This window comes from Photinus pyralis, unplaced genomic scaffold, assembly GCF_008802855.1.
Source record: "Photinus pyralis isolate 1611_PpyrPB1 unplaced genomic scaffold, Ppyr1.3 Ppyr1.4_LG6, whole genome shotgun sequence".
NCBI lineage: Eukaryota > Metazoa > Arthropoda > Insecta > Coleoptera > Lampyridae > Photinus > Photinus pyralis.
Window position 1 is genome coordinate 19,438,299 of NW_022170663.1, and position 4,778 is coordinate 19,443,076.

The window sequence follows — 4,778 nt, forward strand, 5'->3', positions numbered from 1 at the left end:
AAAAATGAGTACCAAAAGGAGTATGAAAAATTTGAATCTTGGCGCATTGAAAACAAGGTGCAAACCCTCACAGAAAATGTTTTGCTTGCATACTTCGAAATTCTTAGTAAGACTTACAAAAGTTCTACATTATGGAAGACATACTCGATGCTTCGATTGATGATAAACATCCGACAAAACGTTGACATTTCAAAATTTATGAAGCTTCAAGCATTTTTGAAACGATTATCGGTAGGGTTTGTACCCAAAAAATCAAAGATACTGGAATATAATGATATAGAAAAATTTATTAGTTCTGCACCGGATATGGATTATCTCATTATAAAGGCGAGTTCATAACATTTTGTCATGTACACTAAAACTACAATACTATTTTTAGGTAATATTAATTATGGGTTACTCGGGCGCCTGCAGACGTCAAGAGCTTATTAATATCGAGCTTGACGACATTGAATATAAAAGTCAATCGGTTTTTGTCACAATAAAAAAAAGTAAAACCCATCACCCAAGATTATTCGCAATAAAAAATGAGCATTGGATACATTTAATAAAAAAATATTATGGTTTAAGACCATCCAATGTGAACCACCAACGGTTTTTTATATATTATAAAAGTGGCCGTTGCACAAAACAGCCCATTGGCATTAATAAAATGGGAGAAATGCCACGAATTATAGCAAAGTACCTCAACCTACCTGAATGGGCTTTATTTTCTGGGCACTGTTTTAGAAGGTCTTCCGCGTCACATTTGGCAAATAGTGGCGGTGATTTAATTACGGTGAAACAACATGGAGGCTGGAAGAGCTCTGCCGTAGCAGAAGGTTACATCGAGGCATCCATTAGCAAAAAAATGGAAGTTGCCGAAATGTTGTCAAACAGTGGTGGACCTCCATCAGTTAGACAGTCTACTTTTACTGCTCCTCCAGCAACAGCTTCCAGTTCCAATGCTGGTTTTATACAGCCTGAATTAAGTAACCCAGAAAATACTAATGTGTCGCAGCAAAATCTGCCCGGCATTTCAGTCAATGCAGGAGTAAATTCAACCGTTAGAATTACTATTTAGAATAATTACAACACCTCTTCATAATGTATAATTTTGTACAGTTAAGCAAGTTGTTTAGTTTCATATACTTTCTGTTTTATTCTTATTCCGCATTACTTATTTATTACTGACAACTGAGAGCAGTCACTTGATCAATCGTATTGACGTAGGTTGCTAAAGCTAGCACGGCTTTCTGATATCATACTGTAAACAAAATGGGCCCCCGAAATCTCAAACTGCATACGAAGTGTAACGCAATTTGGCTTCAGTTAGTTAGTAGAGGAAATTCCGCTTCAATCTTGACAAAAACTCCTTATGTGAAGGATGCAGCTTTCGATGTGGGATCTTCGACCAAAGTTATCCGAATATAATAACTGAAATAATTTAGCCATGAAGAACTGTTTGCACCTTAACAATTGGAGTTATTTTACCCAACTTACAGCTTACCTTACGATATCAAAAATGTGTTCATTTTAATAAAAATGGTTTCCTTTAGAGTAGTAGATACTTATTCGTATATTTCGAGGTCTTCATTTTATGATAATTACTTTGCCCTTGCAATCAGTTCATACCTACAAGTAGGGTTAGTTAAGTATCAATAACATATTTATGACAACGAAACCACACGGCTCACCGTAACATATGTATATTACATGGACATTATCGATATTGTTAATTACATTACGCATCTTTAAGTTATTTAGAAATGATCGACGTTCACGGCACCTAACATCAGCTTCCGTCATCGATACGCCGACTGTCAAACTTAATGCAAACTCTCGAAAAAAAAAGTCACTAAAAATCGTTTAAGAATAGAGTTCAAACTAACACTAAAATACGGGCGAGAATGACGTATTCTAACACCTAAACAGAGAAAAAAGTAATTGCAAGTTTTTTTTTCTTCAAACACTGGCTCTTATAAACAAGCGATATCGTCAACAACTTCCACTTTTTAAATTTTTTTTAAAAGCGTGCAATATTTTCTTTATCAACTTTAAAAACACTTCTTTCTAACAATGAGACTTTCTACACAAAGGACACAACATTAGTTGCTTTATTTTCAAATGTCATTAATTTAAATAAAAGAATTTCCCATTTTTATATGATAATACCTGAACCTACGTTCAGTTTAACAAAGACGAACCTTCCATATGATAGTCGACTCAGATCGCCGTTGGACGGCCTTGTCAGACAGCAAGATCTTAGGTAAAGGTACCAATCCGAACTTGGCTGTCGCGACCCATTGCCGCGACCCGCTTTGGCCGCCCAGTCGCGCTAAAATCGCAAACTGGCTGCGCTCCCGGGCGGCGCGATCCGGTCGCCTGGATGGGAAAATGCGGCTATGTGTTTTAATTAGAAATTTGTATGTAGGTAAACTAGAAACTATTGCTTTATTTTGAATTATTTAACTTGTTTTTATTTCTAATTAAGATGGGGCGCTTATAATTAGAATAGGTAAGTGTACCTTCTCCAAAAATTGTAATTTAAAAATAACATTACTTTGTACATTAATGGGAGAAATGATTATGATGATGATACAAATCCCTATTGAGCAGTGGCCCGCGACCACGGTGGTGCTACCGAGTCGCAACTGTCGGGTTGCAACTGCCAAGATCAGAATGATACCTTAAGAGTTCTCGTCCTGTGGGGAACTTAGTTGAAGAGCCAAAAATGGGCGATCACAAAATTACTTTCTACAACACGGCCCGTGAACTTGGCCGCGAAAAATGTTTGGCTTGAAAATGAACCAATGTATCATGTTCTGAATTCAATGTGCGTCAATGGACCAAAACTGGTTTCTACTGTACCTCTGCCCTTTTTAGAGAATCCGGGTCTGGAAGATCACGGTCGGCTTCACCAGAGTACCGAAAACCTCTTAAGGGATTCATGTGGTCGTAGAAACTCCTGTGACTACCGTGTGTACCAATAACTGCGTACCAACTTTGATTTTGAATACTGATTTGTAGGCTTTTTACTGGTGGTTTATTATTTTCATTATTGATTATTGCTATAGTCCATCCGTTATTACTATGCCGAGATGTAATTATGCAGTGTTAACTTTTTTACCTCCCGTCGTCGATTAAATATAAACAATCTTTCAAACAAAATGCAACGCGTTATTGTTGACGTGCAGAATCAGAATAAACAAAATAAGGAGCGGTTAAGCGATACTAGGTCGTATGGCTTACGTTAAAGAATGTTAATTGAAGCGAATTTCGCTTGCATCCAGTTTTAGAATTGCAGTTTAATTAGCATGAGCTAGGCGTAAACAACATTACTGTAATCAATAAGGAACATTTGCCGTCAGGAAGTACACGTTAGGAATAGACTACTGGGTATCGGAACAAATTTAGTTAATAATTCCTCTTTTATAGGTAAATAAAAAGTGAATGCAAGCGAAATTCCCTTCAGTTAACATTCTCTGAAGCAAGCGATACGACCTAGAATCGCATAACCATTTCGGTACCTTATTTTGTTCATTCTTATTCTGCACGTCAACAATAACGCGTTGCGATTGTTTGAGAATTGTTTATGTTCAATCGACGACTGAATGTAGTTCAACGATAATTAGTTGTTAATTTGCCCTAGCTTTTATACGAGGTGGGGTGGGTCGCAAAAATAAGTCAAATTTTGTTTTTTTGCCATGAACGTGGCCTTGAGCGGACAAGAATATCCTTCGTCGACCTAATTTATCCAATTTTTTTTGGAATTGACGATATCTATTTAAAAAAATCACAGATATCGCAATCCATACAACAATCGGAGACATTAGAAGCAAACATAAATAACTCTTATTGTCGACTCGCATTTTACGAAACGTCAACGTCACGTCATCGACCGGCAACGTCACGTCAAAATATTGTATTTTTTATACTGTTGATACGGTACTTACTTAAAAGTTCCGGATCGGAACGTCACTCTTCTGAATAATAAGCATGCTCGTAGAGACTCCTGTGACGGGGGATATGCGAGAATTTTAGATTGAAATGAACAAAACAATTGAGCACTTTTAAGTAAGTACCGTATCGACAGTGTAAAAAAAAGTGAATTTGAGAACAGGTGGGTATCTAGTTTTACGAACCGCGGACGGTAAACTAAGAAGATGGTCTACGTTGTAGGCGTTTTAAATGGAGGTTGCTGCGCCAAAAAGAGAACACAGCAGGTAAGGCCTTAAAAGCACTAAGCCAGTGACAAACCTGCCTTACCTATTGTTATATCTTTTTGGTGCAGCAACCTCCATTTAAAACGCCTATAACGTAGAACACCATTCTTAGTTCACCACCCGCGGTTCGTAAAAGAAGATACCCACTTGCTCTCTGACCCGAATGCCATGTGTTAGAACGGCAAAGATGTATAACCTCATAGACGGTATTAATATAAGCGCTAGTCCGATATGCGAGCTTACTAATTTTACGGACTATATCCGCGAATTTTCCTTAACCTACCGATCATGGCCGAGTACGGTACAATTGTCATGTGGTGTGACACCGTTGTCTTTTGGCCGTAGCCCGTAACTTTGTATCCATATAGGAAAACATAAACATTTTCAATGTTAAAATTGAACTTAAAAGCTTCTAAAGGTCAGCACACAAAGTGCAAAACGTGACCCATTTAACTCAATCTCCCAGAATTGAGAATGCCATGGCGGGGGGGGGGGTCTACATTTTCACTGTGCAGCTAGAAAATGGATTTATTCTGTAAAATTAATTTCCGTAATAATTACTAAGTATAGACA

General features: G+C 37.5%; 1 long non-coding RNA gene across 1 annotated transcript; it reads right to left on the minus strand.

The window, feature by feature from the left end:
* Positions 1-1,081: 1,081 nt before the first annotated feature.
* On the minus strand, positions 1,082-1,762 carry LOC116175151. Its single transcript, XR_004146254.1, has 3 exons — positions 1,677-1,762; positions 1,490-1,614; positions 1,082-1,416 (listed from the first exon to the last, which is right to left on the minus strand). It is a non-coding gene; the product is annotated as an uncharacterized LOC116175151 (long non-coding RNA).
* Between the last annotated feature and the right edge of the window lie 3,016 nt (positions 1,763-4,778).